This window comes from Eretmochelys imbricata, chromosome 11 (assembly GCF_965152235.1).
Source record: "Eretmochelys imbricata isolate rEreImb1 chromosome 11, rEreImb1.hap1, whole genome shotgun sequence".
Classification (NCBI taxonomy): Eukaryota; Metazoa; Chordata; order Testudines; family Cheloniidae; genus Eretmochelys; species Eretmochelys imbricata.
Window position 1 is genome coordinate 27,559,551 of NC_135582.1, and position 21,969 is coordinate 27,581,519.

Genomic DNA, 21,969 nt, shown 5'->3' on the forward strand with positions numbered 1-21,969 from the left:
AAAGTCCACCCCAATAAAAACAATAGTTTTAAAGAAAAAATATTAATGTTTAGAGGTCTGTATAGCAGTTAGAAAGTCTCCAGAAGTATGCAACAGCCTTGGAACATTATCATGCTAGATTCACCGCATGTAGACTATTCTAAGTATGCTAATATTGGGCAACTCCATTATTGAGTCAAATCACGAGAATAAAATTTAAACCTAAAGATAAAATTTAAACTCATGAAATATGTGCAAAATCTTTTGTGTTTTGGTTCCCTGATAACTATGTCATTTGCTTTAATGATTTCCCCATCCTCCCTATATAAGAGCATAAGAGCGGCCATACTGGGTCAGACCAAAGGTCCATCGGGCCCAGTATTCTGTCTTCCGACAGTGGCTAATGCCAGGTGCTTCAGAGGAAATGAACAGAACAGGTAATCATCAAGTGATCCACCCCTTTTGCCTATTCCCAGCTTCTAGCAAACAGAGGGTAGGGACATCATCCTGGCCCATGTTCTGGATCTGATTCTGCTCTTGTTATATCAGCAAGTTGTCAGCAGGTCAATGGGAGTCATGCATGCAAATCTTCGCCCTTGAGACAATTGCATCAACAGGAAAATCAATTTCCTCATTCCCCTTAATGAACTATAAAAATATACATAGATCTCTCTCTCGATATATATAAATATAGATTTCCGTCAGTGGACCAATTCAGCTGTTGTTTACAACAGTATAAATCCAGACTCAAGTCATGGAATTCCAACTCCCTTCCCCAAAATGGTATAAATCACTAGGATTGTAAAAAATAGCATTGGTCCTTTTTTTTTCAACTGAGCGGCATGTGATTTGCAAACCCGCAACAGCTGTTCCTTGTACCTGTTTTTTGGTGACAGCTTTTTTCACTACTCTTAAGGAATGAAAAAGCCAGCCACAGATTGTGCAACAAGTCTGGGCTGATGTGGCAATAAAAATATGTTAACATACTGTCTTCTAAAGCAGTTTAGATGAATATCATTGTTTCCTGTTGGCAGATAGAAAGAGAGTGGGGAAGCAAGGCTCTGCTCAGGAAATTGTTTAGCAGATGGCATGGAAATTAGCTGCTTATTATTAATCTGCCAGGTCTCTCAATTCATGAATTGCTTTTTGAACATTGAAAAGGAGTGCATGTGTTTTTACCTAACAGGCTTTTAAAAATTACCTAATGAATAGCTGTACCACACGCAGTATCCATGAAAGTCCTCCCCACTTACGTTAACATGTCTCTGCGCTTGGACTTAAGAGTGAGCCAGTGCTATTTCCAGCTGTGATAATGTAGCCCTTGTTGCAGGATGTGATTCAATAGGAAACGTCTTCATTTCCTCCATGATTGATAATTATTAATGCACGAATGCTTTGTTTTAGGTTAACACTGTAAAATTCCCTTTGCCATGTATTTTAAGTAGCAAGTGTTTCATAGGAGTCTAGTCCTTGTAATGAAACCAACGGACGAAATTACTGCCCATCCCACAATGCTAAAGGTGATGTATGAATAATTTTTGAAACATACGCTTTTATATCCAGTCACAATATCCCAAGGAACGTTTGTGATTGTATTTATTACTTTATGCCATAACACTTCTTCAGGAACATAAGAAATCATGGGAAATCCAATCATTTCATGGGACTACTCACTTGAGTAAGGATTAATCACATGAGTAAAAGTTAGAGGCTCAGGCTCTTAAAAAACACCCCAAAACAACCCTGCCCCCCAACACACACACACATTAAAAAAGGATCTAGCATGACATTTCCAAACCATCTCTCTGTTATACCCCTTTCTCTCCATCCTTTGTCTGTCTTGTCTAATTAGATTGTGAACTCTTCTGGGCAGGGACTATCTCTTGCTCGGTTTTTACAGTGCCTAGTACGCTGAGGCTGTGATCGTGACTGGCCTGTAGGAACTACTGGAATATATAATAATAATACATCTATTAATTGCAAAAAAAATCTTATAGGTACTTGAGCACATTAAAGAGTTTCTGTGCAACACTCACTTTTGTAAAATGCAATACGTTTTATATAGACTGTAGTCTGCAAAAAAAAATCTAAATCTAAATTTTTCTGTTACCCTTTAAAACAATTGGGTAGTGGGGTGAAAAAACATGCACTACTTATTAAGTTTGAGACAGATGTGTTTTAGATTTCTCATCGTATTTAAATCTTGATCATTCGAGTTTATAATGGAAATGCTAACTTTAGCCTGAGCTGCAGTTTGGCTTTGCTACCAACGCTGCTATATTAAGATTGCTGTAAATCACAGATTATATTAGTGAGATTAATTATTCATTTAAGAACTGATCAGATGATGTGCACTTGCTAACTGAGGAGATTGTGGGTAAGTGTGTTGGAGGAATATTTGGTAGAAAGACTCTGTCTCTCTTTCTCTCTAACCCCTTCCTGTACTCCTCTCTCAGGTATATCTACACAGCAATAAAAAACCTGCTGCATCACATCTCTGAGCCTAGGTCAGTTGACTTGGGCTCAGGCAGCTGGGCTAAAAATTGAAGGGGAGCTGTTTGGACTTGGGCACTGAGATCCTCCCTCCTTGCAGTTTTTCAGATTCCAGGCTCATGCCTGAGCATCTACACTGCAATTTTACAGCCCTACAGCCTGAGCCAAATGAGCCCAGGTCAGCTGGCCCGAGCCAGCCACAGCCAGGCTGTGGGTCTTTTATTGCAGTGTAGTGTGACTGGGGAAGTGTAGGCTCTGGTCCCTCCTTCCTTGAGTGCTACGAATAGCTACTTGACAGACATAGCATAAAAGTGAGGTGTATCTGTGAGGAGAATTTTGCACAAATCTGCTCTCAGACGGGTGTGGTGTTCCTCCTTCATCTCAGTAAGGAGGTTAACCCTGGATCCAACACATAGTAGACTGAAAATCCACATTGTCTTTGGAGCCTGTCTTTTAAAAGATGCTAACAAACAGGACAAGTACCCAGACATAATTATTGTTGATCAAAAATATCAAAAGAAAGAAAGAGCACATATGTCTGTTTTCTAGAGGAAGGAAACAAATATTTGTCATCAGTATGAGTGGCGCCGCTGTTAGCCACTTAAATAGTTTTAAGTGACAATCCATTTCATTGTCATATTAAAACTACAGCCTCCTAGCCAGGGACAAGGCTAATTGCTTGAGCCCATCACTGTGTCAAAATTCCTCATTGATTTTCTACTCATTACAGCTGTTATGCTTCTCCTGGGCTATATTTTCAGTATGCACATACTGTACTTGAGCTCTTACTGGCATAGGGCATTTCAAATTCTATAGATTATTTTGCAATCTGCTGCAGAGTTAATGTGAAATAAGTTAAATGAGTCATGTAAAAGAAATGCAAAAGTAGATTGTCTGAGCATAACATGTCTTACATTTAAATATATCAATTTTCCTGTTTTGTATTGCACTTAGTTTTTGTGAAGCTGGTCTCTGGAAATTATATTATATTATACTCAAGGCTCAATTCTACCCTTAGCATGGATCTACACCCAAGAAATGTGCTATTGCTCACTGAACTGGGGGCATTGTCCTGGTGTAAATAGCAGTAAAACAGTGTTCACAGTAGCTATCCTGATCTGGGTACAGTTCCACCCAATGCCCATACACAGCTTACCAGTCAAACATTGCATTTGCACTGTCATCTGGGTGCCTATCCCAGCATTTCTGGCACCACTTCTTGAAGCAGTAGCTTGTGGGACATTTTGAAAGGGCTTCTGAGGGTGAAAGGAAATTGTGGGAGAAGGTCAGTCTCATAACTCCCTGAGTAGCGCAGACATTTTGGCTTTGCGCTTTCAGGACTAGTTCTATTCTGGGGATTGCAAAGTGTCACAAAAGTGCTTCTAGCACCAGCGGAGTGTTACAGAAATACGTGTGGAAAGGAAGTACAATAGTTAATGGGCTTTATGCTGCAACTCAGTGATAGGGAGTTCATTGACCTCTGGGCCTATGAGTTGCTCTAAAGGGGATGTTTGCTGGATGGAGCACTGTTCCTGGATCAGGATCACAACCACACATCACTGGGACAACCTGGCCACCCAAAAACTGAGGCTCCCCAAATTAGTAGCTACTCTTGGAAATGTTGGCCTGAGTTTCTACTAACAGTCTGAACGTAAGCGCTGCTCCTGCTTACTGAAGAACTGGTTTGTTAAGTTAATGCTCCATTGCCACAGTTATCTGAAACGGAGAGTTAATAGAAATCCTGCAGCTTCACTATTGTGACTGTGTGGTTTTTGTCCAAACAACTCGGTGATGTAACCTGCCATTGATAGGTATTCAACGGGCAGGAAACTGAATTATGAACCCTGTTCGTAAAAGGGTTTTGGTTTTTTGGAATGTAATTGTAGAAACCCAAAGAGGTGGGGGATTAACTTTTAGTTTTATGAGCACTTTTAAATCTAGCACTTTCCCAGCTATTGCTGGAGCGTTTATAGACAAATGCTTTGAGCAGCATCTTCTGGCAGTAAAAATGTGCCAACGCTGCAGGCTTCCCTAGAGCAGAGCTCTGTCAGTGCTGGTCTTTGATGTAGTGACATGCACCAGTGCATGTGCAGGACAGCTGTCTGCATAATGTCTTCCCACCAGCGTTTTCCCCTCCCCACAGGCAGTGACTACACAGTCCCAAGAATCTCCTCACGTAACTGGCATGTTAATCTCCAGAAGAGTACTGTTAATTTAAAAAGTTCTTAGTGTTCAGGCACCTTATGCAGATTCAGATTTCTGTATATGGTAGCTTTAAACATGCCTGCTTTGGCTGCCAACAGAGCGCTGGGCGGCAGAAAGAGACCAAATTTTAAGAATTCATTGCATACTGTTTATATATATGATATTAGAGAGAGGGGGAAATCCTTGGCATCTGCCTTTAATATGACCACTCTGTAGCACAGTCTGATATCTAAAATAGATTCAGATAATTTTGATTTAAAAACATGTATGCTAGCACCCTACCAAAAATGGCTTCTGAAATAATTAGTGGCTTGGTGTGATCAAGATGAGTGGCTGTACATTTCCATGTAATCTCCCGAAAAGGAAATCCTCTGAGAAACTATAATGTGATGTGTAGGTTTCAGAGTAGCAGCCGTGTTAGTCTGTATCCGCAAAAAGAAGAGGAGGACTTGTGGCACCTTAGAGACTAACAAATTTATTTGAGCATAAGCTTTCGTGAGCTACAGCTCACTTCATCAGATGCTGTCAAGGTTCCTCCCCCACTCTGAACTCTAGGGTACAGATGTGGGGACCTGCATGAAAAACCTCCTAAGCTTATCTTTACCAGCTTAGGTCAAAACTTCCCCAAGGTACAAAATATTCCCCCCCGTTGTCCTTGGACTAGCCGCTACCACCACCAAACTAATACTGGTTACTGGGGAAGAGCTGTTTGGACGCGTCTTTCCCCCCAGAATACTTCCCAAAACCTTGCACCCCACTTCCTGGACAAGGTTTGGTAAAAAAGCCTCACCAATTTGCCTAGGTGACTACAGACCCAGACCCTTGGATCTTAAGAACAATGAACAATCCTCCCAACACTTGCACCCCCCCTTTCCTGGGAAATGTTGGATAAGAAGCCTCACCAATTTGCCTAGGTGACCACAGACCCAAACCCTTGGATCTGAGAACAATGAAAAAGCATTCAGTTTTTTACAAGAAGACTTTTAATAGAAAATAGAAGTAAATAGAAATAAAGAAATCCCCCCTGTAAAATCAGGATGGTAGATATCTTACAGGGTAAATAGATTCAAAAACATAGAGAACCCCTCTAGGCAAAACCTTAAGTTACAAAAAAGATACACAGACAGAAATAGTTATTCTATTCAGCACAATTCTTTTCTCAGCCATTTAAAGAAATCATAATCTAACACATACCTAGCTAGATTACTTACTAAAAGTTCTAAGACTCCATTCCTGGTCTATCCCTGGCAAAGACCAGCATACAAACAGACACAGACCCTTTGTTTCTCTCCCTCCTCCCAGCTTTTGAAAGTATCTTGTCTCCTCATTGGTCATTTTGGTCAGGTGCCAGCGAGGTTACCTTTAGCTTCTTAACCCTTTACAGGTGAGAGGAGCTTTCCCCTGGCCAGGCAGGATTTCAAAGGGGTTTACCCTTCCCTTTATATTTATGACACGCCCCCCAAATCTCAGCTAGGGTGAAACACTGGCTGGGATTTCTTCCTAGAGCTCTAGGAAAAACAGAGTTAATAAGACACATGCATCTCTAAATATACTACCAAGTACATAAAGACTAACAATATTTTCCACATCTCAAGGACGATTTTAACCAGTTGATTCTGGGAAACTTTCACGGGAGAGTGCATCAGCCACTTTGTTAGAAGCTCCTGAGATGTGTTGGATGTCGAAATCAAAATCTTGGAGAGCTAAACTCCACCGAAGAAGTTTTTTGTTAGTTTCCTTGACGGTGTGAAGCCACTTCAGTGCAGCATGGTCGGTTTGCAGGTGGAAACGCCGTCCCCAAACATATGGGCGTAGCTTTTCCAGAGCGTAGACAATGGCATAACAGTCTTTTTCAGTGACTGACCAGTTGCTTTCCCTCTCAGACAGTTTTTTGCTGAGAAACACTACAGGGTGGAATTCTTGATCAGGTCCTTTTTGCATTAAAACTGCTCCCACACCACGCTCGGATGCATCTGTGGTTACTAGGAACGGTTTGTCAAAGTCTGGGGCCCTTAGTACAGGGTCAGACATGAGTGTCGCTTTAAGCTTGTTAAAGGCCTTCTGACACTTCACGGTCCACTGAACAGCGTTTGGCTGTTTCTTTTTGGTTAGGTCTGTCAGTGGGGCAGCGATTTGGCTGTAGTGCGGTACAAATCGTCTGTAATAACCAGCCAAGCCTAAGAAGGATTGAACCTGTTTCTTTGACTTTGGGACAGGCCACTTTTGGATAGCATCTACTTTGGCCTGTAGGGGGCTGATAGTTCCTTGACCCACCTGGTGTCCAAGGTAAGTCACTCTGTTTAGGCCTATTTGACACTTCTTAGCCTTAACAGTTAGTCCTGCCTCCCTTATGCGCTCAAGGACTTTTTGTAGATGTTCCAGGTGGTCTGCCCAGGAATCCGAAAATATGGCCACGTCGTCAAGGTAGGCAACTGCATATTCTCCTAATCCCGCTAGGAGACCATCTACAAGTCTTTGGAAAGTGGCGGGTGCTTTTCGCAGCCCGAAAGGGAGTACATTAAATTCATACAGCCCGAGATGTGTGATGAAGGCTGACTTTTCCTTGGCAGATTCATCTAGCGGTACCTGCCAGTACCCCTTGGTTAAGTCCAAGGTAGAGATGAACTGGGCCCGTCCCAGTTTCTCTAATAGTTCATCTGTGCGGGGCATTGGATAGTTGTCTGGGCGAGTTACAGCATTTAGCTTACGGTAGTCCACGCAAAAACGTATTTCCCCATCTGGTTTGGGAACTAGAACCACTGGAGATGCCCATGCACTTTCAGAGGGGCGGATTACACCCATCTGTAACATATCCTGGATCTCCCGTTCTACAGCAGTTTCAGCTTGAGGAGACACCCGGTAAGGTTGGACCCTAATTGGGTGAGCATTACCTGTGTCAATGGAGTGGTATGCCCGTTCAGTCAGTCCTGGGGTGGCTGAGAACGTTGGCGCGTAGCTAGTGCACAGCTCCTGGATCTGCTGTCGCTGCATACGCCCAAGGGTCATGGAGAGGTTCACCTCTTCCACACCACCACCACATTTCCCTTCGTAGTAGACACCTTCGGGCCACTCAGCATCATCTTCTCCCTGGGCTGTAAACTGACAAACCTTTAATTCTCTGGAATAAAAGGGCTTCAGAGAATTAATATGGTACACCTTAGGCTTTCGGTTGGAGGTGGGGAATGCTATGAGATAATTAACAGCTCCCAGGCGCTCCTGGACCATGAATGGCCCTTCCCACGATGCTTCCATTTTATGGGCCTGGAGCGCCCTTAAGACCATGACCTGGTCTCCTACTTTGAAGGAACACTCTCTGGCATGTTTATCATACCAGGCTTTTTGCTCTTTTTGAGCATCCTGTAAGTTTTCTCTAGCAAGGGCTAAAGAGGTTCGGAGGGTGTTTTGTAGGTTGGTTACAAAGTCCAGAATGTTAGTTCCTGGAGAAGGTGTAAATCCCTCCCATTGCTGCTTCACCAACTGCAATGGCCCCTTAACCTCACGGCCATATACAAGTTCAAATGGGGAAAACCCTAAACTGGGGTGTGGTACAGCTCTGTAGGCAAAGAGCAACTGCTGCAACACTAGGTCCCAATCATTGGAGTGCTCATTTACGAATTTACGTATCATGGCCCCCAAAGTTCCATTAAACTTCTCCACCATGCCATTTGTTTGATGGTGGTAAGGAGTGGCAACCAAGTGATTTACCCCATGAGCTTCCCAAAGGTTTTTCATAGTTCCTGCCAGGAAATTAGTCCCTGCATCTGTGAGGATATTGGAGGGCCAACCTACCCTGGCAAAAATGTCTGCTAGTGCCTGGCGCACACTTTTAGCCCTGGTGTTGCTTAGAGCTACTGCTTCCGGCCATCGGGTGGCAAAATCCATGAAAGTCAGTATGTACTGCTTTCCTCTGGGTGTCTTTTTCGGAAAAGGACCCAGAATATCCACAGCTACTCGCTGAAATGGAACTTCAATGATGGGGAGTGGTTGTAGAGGAGCTTTGACCTGGTCTTGGGGTTTTCCCACTCTTTGGCACACCTCACAAGACTGGACATAGGTAGAAACATCCTTGCCCATTCCCTCCCAGTGGAATGACCCCCCCAAACGGTCTTTGGTCCTGTTCACCCCAGCATGGCCACTAGGGTGATCGTGGGCTAAGCTCAAGAGCTTGGCCCGGTATTTAGTTGGAACTACCAACTGTCTCTGAGGATGCCAGTCTTTCTGGTGGACACCAGGAAGAGTTTCCTTGTATAAAAGTCCTCTTTCTACAACAAACCTGGATCGATTAGAAGAGCTGAGAGGCGGTGGGTTGCTCCGTGCCGCTGTCCAAGCTCTCTGGAGGCTTTCATCTGCTTCCTGTTCGGTCTGGAACTGTTCCCTTGATGCTGGAGACATCAGTCCCTCATTGGATTGTGGACCTAGGCTTGGTCCCTCTGGAAGCGATATAGGGGATGGAGCTGTTTCTGTTGACTGTGAACCGCTCTCCGCTGGTGCACTATGTAGGGATTCAGGCTCCGGCTGAGCCTCTCGTGTAGGGTTATCGGCTGCTGCCAGTTCAGGTTCAGTGGGGCCCTCTGCTGTTGAGGTTGCAAGTACTGGATTCAGTGCTGACACTGGGTCTGGTGTTGGTTGTTCGGCTGGTTCCGGTTCTGGGACTGGTTCCGTCTGGGTCTCTGGGACTGGATCCACTACTGCTGTTGCAGACATTGGCCTGAGGTCCAGGTCCATCACCTCTGACCAGGTCCTGATAGCAGTTTCCGGAACAGAGCTAGGCCTCACGGCTTGTTTAGCCTGGCTGCGGGTGACCGTTCCCACCCTCTTGGCCTGCTTCACATGCTTCGCCAAGTCTTCCCCCAACAGCATGGGGATGGGATAATCATCATAGACTGCAAAAGTCCATGTTCCTGACCAGCCCTTGTACTGGACAGGCAACTTGGCTGTAGGCAAATTGAAAGAGTTGGACTTGAAGGGTTGAATCGTCACTTGGATCTCTGGGTTGATTAAATTGGGGTCCACTAAGGAAGCATGGATAGCTGACACTTGTGCTCCGGTGTCCCTCCACGCAGTGACCTTCTTCCCGCCCACACTCACAGTTTCCCTCCGCTCCAAGGGTATCTGGGAGGTATCTGGGCCTGTGGGCCTCTGGTGTGATTCCGGTGCAATGAACTGTAATCTGTTGGGGTTCTTGGGGCAGTTGGCCTTTACATGCCCCAGCTCGTTACATTTAAAACATCGTCCAGCTGACGGGTCACTGGGGCGAGGAGGGTTGCTGGAGAACGGGGTGGCAGGACGATAAGGGGTCTGGAGGGTTCTTTGGGAGGTAGGTGGGGCCTTGGGCGGCCCCCGGTAATAGGGTGTGGTCTGGGGTGGTCCCTTTTGATCTCCGCTCCAACTGCGACCAGTTTTCTTCTTCTCTGCCACCTCCACCCATCTGGCTCCAATCTCTCCTGCCTCGATTACAGTTTTGGGTTTCCCCATCTAGGATGTATCTTTCTATTTCCTCAAGAACACCCTCTAAGAATTGTTCCATTTGCATTAGGAAGGGCAAATTTACTGGAGATTCAACACTTGCTCCTGATATCCAGGCATCCCAATGTTTCACAATGTAGTAGGCATGTCGGGTAAATGACATGTCTGGTTTCCACCTTAGGGCTCTGAACCTCCGACGAGACTGCTCGGGTGTTATCCCCATTCTGACTCTCGCCTTGGATTTAAACAGTTCATACTTGTTCATGTGTTCTTTAGGCATTTCAACTGCCACCTCAGCTAAGGGTCCACTGAGCTGCGGCCTCAGCTCTACCATGTATTGGTCAGTAGAGATGTTGTACCCAAGGCAGGCCCTTTCGAAGTTTTCTAAGAAGGCCTCAGTATCATCACCTGCCTTGTAGGTGGGGAACTTTCTGGGATGGGAAGTGGTACCTGGAGAAGGATTGCTAGGGTTTGTTGGTATATTCTGCTGGGCCTTTATCCTCTCCACCTCCTCCACATGCTTCCTCTCTTTTTCCTTCTCCTCCTCCACATGCTTCCTCTCTTTTTCCTTCTCCTCCTCCACATGCTTCCTTGCCTCCATTTCCCTCTTGTGGGCAGCCTCCTGTACCTCCTTCTCCAGCCGCATGAGTTCTATCTGTCTTTCATGTTCCCTTTGTTTTTCCTCAGCCTGAAATTTGGCTAATTCCAGCTGTAGTTGAGCTGAGGATTTGGTCATTCTAACCTCTCTGTTTTTAACTAACTTTACACCCGAGGTTTAGAAATAAACAAACAAAACTTGGCTGTAAAATTTTGCTGTGCTGGAATAGAATACCTATTCTCTGATAGTGATTGTCAGCCTACAGAAAAAGACAATTCCCTTGTCTCTGCTCTGGGCCCAAATTAAAGCAAAAAAAATTCCAACTACTTGGAAACCTGCTTATCCAGCCCAAAGAAAAAGCAAATGGGTAGAACACACACCCCCTATTTACTTTTAGGAAGAAAAGAAAAAAAAACCTCTGGGTTGGAAGACTGTGAATTTCCCTGCAGGAGTTAAGTACCCTGCCTCCAGGCAAAGAAAACCTGCAATTCACAAGATAATCCCCTTTTGTCTCTGCTTGGCCACAAAGCAGAGAAAAACAATCTGCTTTCAGTTTCAACTGCTTTCTGGACTTCCTTTCCAAAGGAAAAAATAATTTCTTTTTAAAATCTGTATTTCTAGTTCAAAAAATCTCAACTGGATCTCAAAATGATTTCAGGTTAATCCCACCGCTAAGCCACCATGTCAAGGTTCCTCCCCCACTCTGAACTCTAGGGTACAGATGTGGGGACCTGCATGAAAAACCTCCTAAGCTTATCTTTACCAGCTTAGGTCAAAACTTCCCCAAGGTACAAAATATTCCCCCCCGTTGTCCTTGGACTAGCCGCTACCACCACCAAACTAATACTGGTTACTGGGGAAGAGCTGTTTGGACGCGTCTTTCCCCCCAGAATACTTCCCAAAACCTTGCACCCCACTTCCTGGACAAGGTTTGGTAAAAAAGCCTCACCAATTTGCCTAGGTGACTACAGACCCAGACCCTTGGATCTTAAGAACAATGAACAATCCTCCCAACACTTGCACCCCCCCTTTCCTGGGAAATGTTGGATAAGAAGCCTCACCAATTTGCCTAGGTGACCACAGACCCAAACCCTTGGATCTGAGAACAATGAAAAAGCATTCAGTTTTTTACAAGAAGACTTTTAATAGAAAATAGAAGTAAATAGAAATAAAGAAATCCCCCCTGTAAAATCAGGATGGTAGATATCTTACAGGGTAAATAGATTCAAAAACATAGAGAACCCCTCTAGGCAAAACCTTAAGTTACAAAAAAGATACACAGACAGAAATAGTTATTCTATTCAGCACAATTCTTTTCTCAGCCATTTAAAGAAATCATAATCTAACACATACCTAGCTAGATTACTTACTAAAAGTTCTAAGACTCCATTCCTGGTCTATCCCTGGCAAAGACCAGCATACAAACAGACACAGACCCTTTGTTTCTCTCCCTCCTCCCAGCTTTTGAAAGTATCTTGTCTCCTCATTGGTCATTTTGGTCAGGTGCCAGCGAGGTTACCTTTAGCTTCTTAACCCTTTACAGGTGAGAAGAGCTTTCCCCTGGCCAGGCAGGATTTCAAAGGGGTTTACCCTTCCCTTTATATTTATGACAGATGCATACTGTGGAAAATACAGTGGGGAGATTTTATATACACAGAGAACATGAAACAATGGGTGTTACCATACACACCGTAATGAGAGTGATCAGGTAAGGTGAGCTATTACCAGCAGGAGCAGACTCCAACAAGAGACTGCTGAATTGGAATTAATTTGCAAACTGGATACAATTAACTTAGGCTTGAATAAAGACTGGGAGTGGATGTGTCATTACACAAAGTAAAACTATTTCCCCATATTTATTTCCCCCCTTCACCCCCCCCCCCCCCCCCCGCACTGTTCCTCACATGTTCTTGTCAACTGCTGGAAACGGCCCACCTTGATTATCACTACAAAAGGTTCCCTCCACCCGCCCCCCGCTCTCCTGCTGGTAATAGCTCACCTTAGCTGATCACTCTTGTTACAGTCTGTATGGTAACACCCATTGTTTCATGTTCTCTGTGTGTATAAAATCTCCCCACTGTATTTTCCACTACATGCATCCCATGAAGTGAGCTGTAGCTCATGAAAGCTTATGCACAAACAAATTTGTTAGTCTCTAAGGTGCCACAAGTACTCCTTTTCTTAATATGATGTGTAATTAGACTTAATTAACACTTTTGCAAATTGGTCTTAATTTAACACTCCAGCTGCTGAGAAAAAAATCTATAAGCCTATTAAATATTAATTAGCATGAGTCTATTGTCTAATACCGCAGGCTCTGTATTGACTGGCTTTGTGCAAAGCCAACTTTGTCTTGTTGGGCAAGGAGTGAAAGAACACCTTTAGGTCTAGCACGACCCTAGAGTAAATGCCTAATTTCAGTCTAATAACTCTGTTCCTGTGATTGCACTAGAAATGCTTTAAACCTCTCTCTCTCTCTGATTCCTCAATCCTGCAATGAGCTCTGTATAGGTGGACTGCTGCTTCCCACAGAGTCTATGGACTTCAATGGAACACCACTCATTTCAGGATAGGGGCCTACTTCATATTGTTCATGAAGACATAACAATACAGCTCTTATGCCGCTCAGGAGAGGATCCCTGGGCCAACTCTCTCCCTCCTTGACCTTCCTGGTCTCTCCACTTTCTAGTCCCAGAGAAAACTGCAAATTTTCTCCCTGCAGCCTCTTTTCTGTTTTCAACTTCCTGCCTTTATAATTACTGCTCAACCCCTTCTCTAGCTGGGCTTCATCTCTAATGAAACCTGGCTCTCTCCCACTCAGTGGTACAATTGGCCTCTCAGGCCTGCATTAGCTTATTCAGAGTCTGTGTGGGGTATACACCCTATCACTATTGATCTTTTTTACTTCTTCTTCTTCTTCAATTTTGGAGAGACACATAGAGTTCAGTAAAACCCAGTTTTGCACATTTGCTGACTTTAAGAAAGCATTTGACTCCATTAACAGAGAGTCTCTGTGGAAAGTGCTCAAGTGGTACATTTTTAGCAGCAAGCTGATTCAAATATTGCAGAGTCTGTATAGCATAGCTTGGCATGCAGGATGAGTCAGTGGTGAGCTGACAGAATGGTTTGAAGTGAAGATTGGAGTGCATACTCAGCCCAGTACTTTCTGTGCTTTTCTTAGAAAATAGATTGTCTGGCTCCCTTAGTAACACTGGTGGAGGCTGCAGGATATTGGGCAAAGTATCCATCACCCTGACTTTGCAGACAATATTGTAATAATAATAATAATGCCTTTGAAGGAATACAATCAAAAAGCAACAACTAACTTGTACACAATAGCCAGAGAATGGGGATTAAAAATTAATGAACAGAAATCTAAACTAATGGTAACGTCCAAATCAAGAAACAGGCTAAATTAGTCATTAATGGTGTAGACACTGAAGAAATAAGACAGTTTCTTCTAGTTGGGTTCCACTATAACATATGACAACAGCTGTAAAGATGACATCGACAAGCCAATAGCTGCTGTGAGCAGAACGTTCATGTGCCTGAATAAAAATGTTTGGAACTTTAAATCAGTGCCCATGACAGCTAAACCCAATTTATATGCAACACTTATTGCACCCACATTCCTTTATGGTTGTGAAATGTAGCTACTGACAAAGTGTCTGGAGCAAAAGCTGTAAATATTTGAAATAAGGTGCCCGCGCCATATCCTAGGTGTGACAAGTCTAGATAGACTAAGAAATGACAACATCCATAGAAGACTAAAGGTGCCGTGAGTGACTACAATCATCAAAAGATGCCAACTACAATGGTTTGGCCCTGTTGTTAGAATGACCCCACCCCCACTGCCTAGAACTGTTCTCTATGGAAGAGTGTATGGAGAGGCTGTACATATCCAAGGAATAACACAGTATATAAAACTATCCAAGCAACACCCCAACAGGCTTTGACTCAAATCAGATGATGACTCAAAACAGATGTGGATGGAATCTGCTCATAACACCAACCCTAGCCAGCTTTGGCAATGGAATAAGGAGATGTTGATGACAATATATTAGTTTAACTCAGTGGTTCCCATACTGTATGTATCCCTTCCCCTGAGGTGTGGCTCCAGCCTACTCTCTGATGTTTGGTACTTGGAGTGGTTTCCCCCTCTCCTTCCATGGCTTGGGTCCTGGGCTCTTTTTTGTGACTCCTCATGCCTCAACCCAAGGGTGTCTCCTCACTGTGCTCGAGACATGAAGGATGTGGGGCAAATGAACCGTGCCGTCACTGCTGACAAGGAGTATAAACCGCAGTACATATGAAACATACAATAGATCAACATAAACCCCAGCAAAGAAATGACACACCCAAAAATAATAATATAATAAAGGGGGGCATCACTGGGAGCAGAAAAATAGGATCTGGGGAAGGAAAGGGTTAGGTTTAAATAATAAGTACTACAAAATCAACACTCATCCCACCTTCCAACACTTCCAACACTTCTCAAGTTCCAGCCTCCTGCCTGGCACCTTGACAATGAGTCTGGAGATGAGTACTGCAGTGCTGTGAACATTGGCTGGCGTTAACAAAAAAGAGCCCCCTTACCATGTTTTCACCTGTAGATGACGCAAGGTCCTCTCCTGGCCTGGAGTCCTGTGGAGGTCTCAGCTGGCTCTCAGTAGCTGGCCCTGGGTCAGTTCTCTGCCATTCTGGACACTCTTCTCCACAGCCTGACTCATGTACTAGATCCCCCAGCAATTCCAAGATTCCATTTGAGGGGAGCAGGAGTTAACCAGTGACTACCTGAGCTGTTCTGCTTCTCTCTCAGCTGCCAAACTCAAAGCTCAAAACAGAAACTAAAACTAGTCTCTTTGTCTGAGTCAGTCTCCCATTGATGGACTGAGCCCTGGATCATCTTTGGCCCAGCAAACTGCTTGTCCATATCACCCCATGCAGAAGCTTCCCTATTGGCCCTAACAGGAGTTTCTAGTTCATTCTGTTCTCACATCCCCAACTCCAATCATGCTGGAAATTGGTGTCAGAGGGATCTGGTAGCCATTATTGTTGTAATCAATAGAGTAGGACCTCCTAGAAGCTCAATCCAGAGTTTCGGAAGCTGGCAAACTCTAAGTGGGAGTTACATGTAAATATAGAATTGTCTGATCCCAGGGGTTTGACTCTCCTCTTTGTTTCCATCAGCCAACTTGCATTACAAGACAGCTGAAAATACATTCACATGTACTTTTCCTTGAAAATGATCACTGTAGCAGCTACAGGGCTTTTATGTTATCACAAGTGGCACAGTGCAATTGTAAATGGGTGAGATGGCAATGTGTCAATCTTTCTGTTAAAATGTGTGGTCCACATACTATGAAAAAGTTTGTGAATACCTAGATTAGATGACTCCTTAATCAGTCCATAAATGTGGATTTATTCACAGACACAAACATTCTGAAATGATATTATGTAGTTTATATGACAATGGAATTTTCTGGGGCATGAACACACTTCAAAAGTTCCACAAAATTGAAAGAGTCACTGTATCTTGGACTGTATGAAATTTCCTGTATTGTTTTTTGTTGTTACTATATAGTTATTACGCTGCTTGTCCTGTCTGCATACATAACTGAGAACTTTATCACAAATGTTATTTTAAAAAAAAGATGATCATTTTTTGTCACTCTTTTGAAAACTTGCTTTCATGGGATTTTAGGTGACTCTTTGCTGTATGCATGTTAGTCTCTGCTTTGTGCTGACTGAATGAGCTGGTGGAATTTTTAAAATTATGATCTTAAAAATATGTGACCAGAAATAAATAGAGAACATTTAAAGCTAGGACGGTTGAAGTACATTATGTACCATACATTTAGGAATGTCTGAAATTTACATCAATTTATTAAAAATCTATCTAAAAAGCCTGACTAGAGATAAGGAAAACTATGAAATAAATAAATAAATAAAAACCACCAGCTCTTTAGTTTCACTTAACCTTACAGAGGTTGTATTTGACTCACATTCATTTATGTGACTTTTTAGCAAGTTGACATTATGGGGCTTTTTAAAAGTAGGCTGGAATAAGCACAAGATAATATACTGCAGAGAACAATCCTGCATTAGGTGTAAGATGGGTTTGATGATCTAATAAGTCTTTAATATCTCTAACTTCTGTGAGAATGTTATTCCTAGGCTCTGTGAATAGTTGATTTCTGGTGGCAGAATGCTTCTGATCCACCAGTTGCAGGTATCAACTAATCGGGATTTTTGGGGTTTGAATCAGGGGATAAATGGTACAAAACAACAAACAAGGGGCCTGCCCTAAATATCATTCAAGTTAAAGGAACACTGAGATATCATACAACGCAGAACAAATACGGAGAAGGGTGTTGTTTGGAACAGGTGATTGTTCTGACTTTTTTGGAAGAGGAGAGAGAGAGGGAGCTTGGAGTGCAACATTGGGAAGGTATGCCAAGTGTAAGGGGCAACATGACTGAAGGTATGAATGCAATCATGTTGATCCCAGGATAATAGAGAGACAAGGTGGGTGAGGTAATATCTTTTATTGGACCAACTTCTACAGCTTCTGAGCTGCCCAAAGCTCTTCTTCAGGTCTGGGAAACTGAGGCCACTTTGACACTATCACTTATGTCGGCAAAATTTATGTCACTCAGGGGTGTGAAAAAATACACTCCAGAGCGACATAAGTTTCGCCGGCATAAGTGGTAGTGTGCACAGCACTATGTCTGCGGGAGAGCTTCCCCAACTGCCATAGCTACTGCCACTTGTTAGGGGGTAGTTTAATTATGTCGACGAGAGAGCTCTCTCCTGTCAGCATAGAGCAGCTACACGGGAGATCTTACAGTGGTGCAGCCGCATCAGTACAGCTCTGCTGCTGTAAAGTCTCTCATGTAAACATAGCCCTCTGAGTGTCACAGCTAGATTCTAAGTGAAGTGGCCAGTTAATGCTCTTCTAGTCATAGGGGGAAAGGACTGGGGGAAGGCAGTTTGGTGGGGGTTGTTAGTGTGTTGTAGATTGTTATACAAAGGCATAAATCCAGTATCTCTATTCAGTCCATGATTTTCAGTGTCTAGCAAAGTTATGAATTTAAGCTCCAAGGCTCATCTTTTGAAAGGGTTGTGCAGGTTTCCTTTAGGGTGACCAGATGGCAAGCATGAAAAATCAGGACAGTGGGGAGGGAGTAATAGGCTCTTATATAAGACACAGCTCCAAATATCAGGGCTGTCCCTATAAAATCGGGACATCTGGTCACCCTCCTTTGAGGAAAAGGACTGATAGGTCACATACAAAGTGAAGGTATGAAGGAGACAAAGGGAATAGTAAGGGGAGCAGGTTGGGTGGAGAAGATAAGGGCAGGGATAAAGGCAGAGAAGCATTTTAGAGAACTTAAAACTGAGGAAGAGCTTAAGCTTAAAGTGCATGAAAAGTGAGAGATAAGGTTGGTATATCAATAAATGAAGGAGAAGGAATTTATAGTGTGGGTGCATAGGATAGGGGATTGTTGAACTAGTCAGGATGGGGCATTATCAGTAACAATAGAGAGTTTCTATCCTGTATGTTAGAGGTTCTCAACCAGGGGTACTTGTACCCTTGAGGGTATACAGAGTTCTTCCAGGGGATATATCAACTCACTTAGATCTTTGTCTAATTTTACAACAGCTACATAAAAAGCATTGGCAAAGTCAGTACAAACTAAAATTTCATACAAACAATGACTTGTCCATACTGCTTTATATACTATACACTGAAATATCGTGAGTACATTATTTATATTCCAATCAATTTATTTTATAATTATATGGTAAAAATGAGAAAGTATGCAATTTTTTCAGTAATAGTGAGCTGTGACACTTTTGTATTTTTGTGTCTGATTTTGTAAGCAAGTAGTTTTTAAGCAAGGTGAAATCTGGGGTACACAAGACGAATCAGACTCCTGAAAGGGGCACAGTCGTCTGGAAAGGCTGAGAGCCCCTGTGTTAGAGAACATGCTTGGTGCCACACTTCTCCATATATGTTACTATTCTACATCTCCTAGCATGGATATTTCTGCATGGACATTTCATGGATTTTCAATACAAGTATCACTCAGTGTAATGAGAAGACAGCACACCAAAGTTGTGCAATTTTCTTATAGCTGGTGCTCTCCAGCCCTCATTCATATTCACAGTGTTCCTCTTATTGCAACTACTTCCTCTCAGACTGAAAAGGCCGTGGATTATTTATTGAGTAAACAGGCTGGTACCAAGTACATACAATCTCTTTAGAACTTGTATCTTCTAGAGAAATTAGATTAGATAATGGAGAGCCCACCAGCACATTAGAGAGAGTGATGAGAGTAATACAATAAATTTTCTCCTAAATCATGTTCTCAGAACTGACTGAACCATTTGTGCTGAAACTTCCCAAAAATATTCAACTTGAGGTAAACACCACCTGGCATAGAAAATTTCAGTATGAACAGCCACAATTTATAAAAGTTCTGAAAACAGGGCAACTTTAACTATAGGCCTCACTACCTGCATCACCTGTTAAATTACGTACATTGTGCCAAATTCTGGTCAGTGAGGAGAAAAGTGGTTTAATCCCCCTTCCCTAAATAAGTGCACATGCATACTGCAAAAACAGCATTAATATACATACTCATGTCCTGGTTGAGAGCACAGGCCCCTGATCGGTGCTATTTGTGTCAAGGCTAGAAATGAAGGCTGGATTTTTCAAAAGCACTCACAATTGGCCTATCTCTGATCCTACTGCTGTCAGTGGGAGTTTTACCACCATCTTTCATGATAACACTTAGGCCAATGCTGAGTGCTTTTGAATATGTCACACAGAATATGTGCAGGTTGTGCATCATGACCAGAGATTAGTATAAGCAGCTTGACATGAATACATATTCATGCGACTATGGACCACAGCTCCTGCGCCCTTGGCCACTTCATGTTACGCCCTGCTACAGTCCAAACAAAAAGGTCTCCTGATATAACTCAAGGACTGTATTTAGATCATCCTTGTAAACATGAAAAGTATTGAACCACAAATCGATGAACCAAAATTGGTGTGTTGGAAATTAGCCCTATTGTGGATAAAATAATGAGGGGATGGGCCATTAAAGAAAGAGACTTTGGGGAGAAAAACTGGCTACTAAAGTCAGTTTCACCACCATAGCTGGCACCCACCCACCCATCTTCTGGGACCTGAGGCCTTTGTCATCCTTATTCTGAGAGATGTCCTGATGAGACCAGGCCAGAAAGAGGGACTCAGATGACAACAACACTTCTGCTGGCTCTGGCTGAATCCCAAACAGCACCTTGGATCTGAGGCTTTGTTGCCCTCCCTCCCTCCCCTTGAGTGTCCTTTTCCTTCCCTACTTTGTTTATTCTCTTTGCCATCTCTCTCTCTCTTCTTTTTTTCTTCTATCTAATAAGAGTGTAGCTTAGCCAGCCAACACTGCATATCTTGCAACACTGCTGTGAACCTGTGACTAGAGAGGCTACTAAAAGCAATGCCCTAAACAGCCCAATGCTGGTACAAGTTTGCCAAGTTTTGGAGTGACTGATAAGACCCTGTGCTATGCCTGTTTTCAAGAAGTGGTGAGATTCTGAGTGAAAGTCAACACAGAGACAGAAGCTGCGAGTTCTCTTTCTCAGTTCTCTCTGTTCTCTTCTCTTCCCTCATGTGTGTGTCTTGTTTTTTCCTCTAGGAAATGGGACCAGATTTTAACAACAGCTCCAGCCCATCTCAACTAACTTCCTCTCGTTTCCCCAAAAACACAGTTGTTACCATCTTTAATAGCATCTAAGAGACTGAAACAAGGGGGAGAGGGGTTCCTTCTAAAGACTCTCTCCAGCTAAGGGGAAAGGGAACGTGGGATATGGTTAAAATGAAAGCCTTATGTAATACTTCACATTTCAAATGCTTTCGCCTCCCCCCTCCTTCTTTTCTGTCTCTTTAATAAAAGGTTTTAAAGGTGTATGAAGCAGGCTGAGGTCTCTGTATACCAAACCTTCTTTAAAACTGTTCAGTGTTGGACAATGATAGAATCTTGTTAACACCTTTGACTCTTTGCACCCCTTTATTCCACCTAAATTAACATAGCAGCTCCCTTTATTATGCACAACAGCTACAGAGTAGATTACTGCAGCTTGTATACAAAATGCTGCATGGGAGATCACCAGCATTCAGCCCATTTTTTAACCCATGTTAATGACTGGTAACTTTATACAATCAATATTGATTTCCCTGTGAATGACATCATAGTAAAATAATGGTCTTCTTATGCTTGATCTATGTGTCCCTGATACAATGTAGAGTTTAATAGGATTGCCTAATAATTTCAAACTTCATGGCCAGCTTTTCAGCTAGTGTAAATTGACAGCTCCATTGTCCTCAAGGCGAATGTACATCAGTTGAAGAAATGCCTGACGTTTCTGAACAGCTACCACCAGCAGTCACCATATTCTTTTAAAACATGAAACATAAAGAAAATCGGGGAACAGTCAAGTCCAGTATAGGGATTGGTTCTCTTTTGCAACATCTTAATCCACCCAATGTGTTACCCTGGAGCCATTTACTACAGAATATTGCACAATGCTGTGATATACAGGAGCTCTAATGGACTGTATTGTTGCTCTAAGAACTGCAGCCAGCTAAGGCTGTAAGAGTTCCCAGGGGTATTCTGCCTGCTGAGGTCAAAGCGAGACAGAGTGCTTCCCTGTGTGCTGAGCTGAACACACAGAAGTACAGTGGAACAGCATACGCTCCTCCCAGCCAGCAGAGAAAGGGATGAGGCTCTTCTGCCCAACCAGACCTCCTCTGGTATTGCTCATGTGGTTGTTGGCACTATGATCTTGTATTCAGGGAGGGAGAACACCAGGATTTCGACACTTCTTGCAAAAGTCTGAAAGAGGAAAAGATATCCTACCCCTCTCTCCCTGCAATTGCTCACTTGCACAAATGCAATCAGAAGCTGACTTTCATCTGTAATAGCTTTCCTATCCATCCACCCTATATTCGCCTCTCCTGCAGTTTGTTTGCCATGCTAGGATACAGTTGTTTGTGGTTACAGTAATTGTTGGTTCTCAAAAATGTTGAGAGAGACTTTTCAGTGAAAATGAATTTCTGAAAAAGCCTTTGGTATTTTTAAATCTTTAAACTAGAAGCATGGAAAGACTTGGAGGCAATGCCAATTAGTCCCATTTCTGAGAAACCATTTTACTAAAAC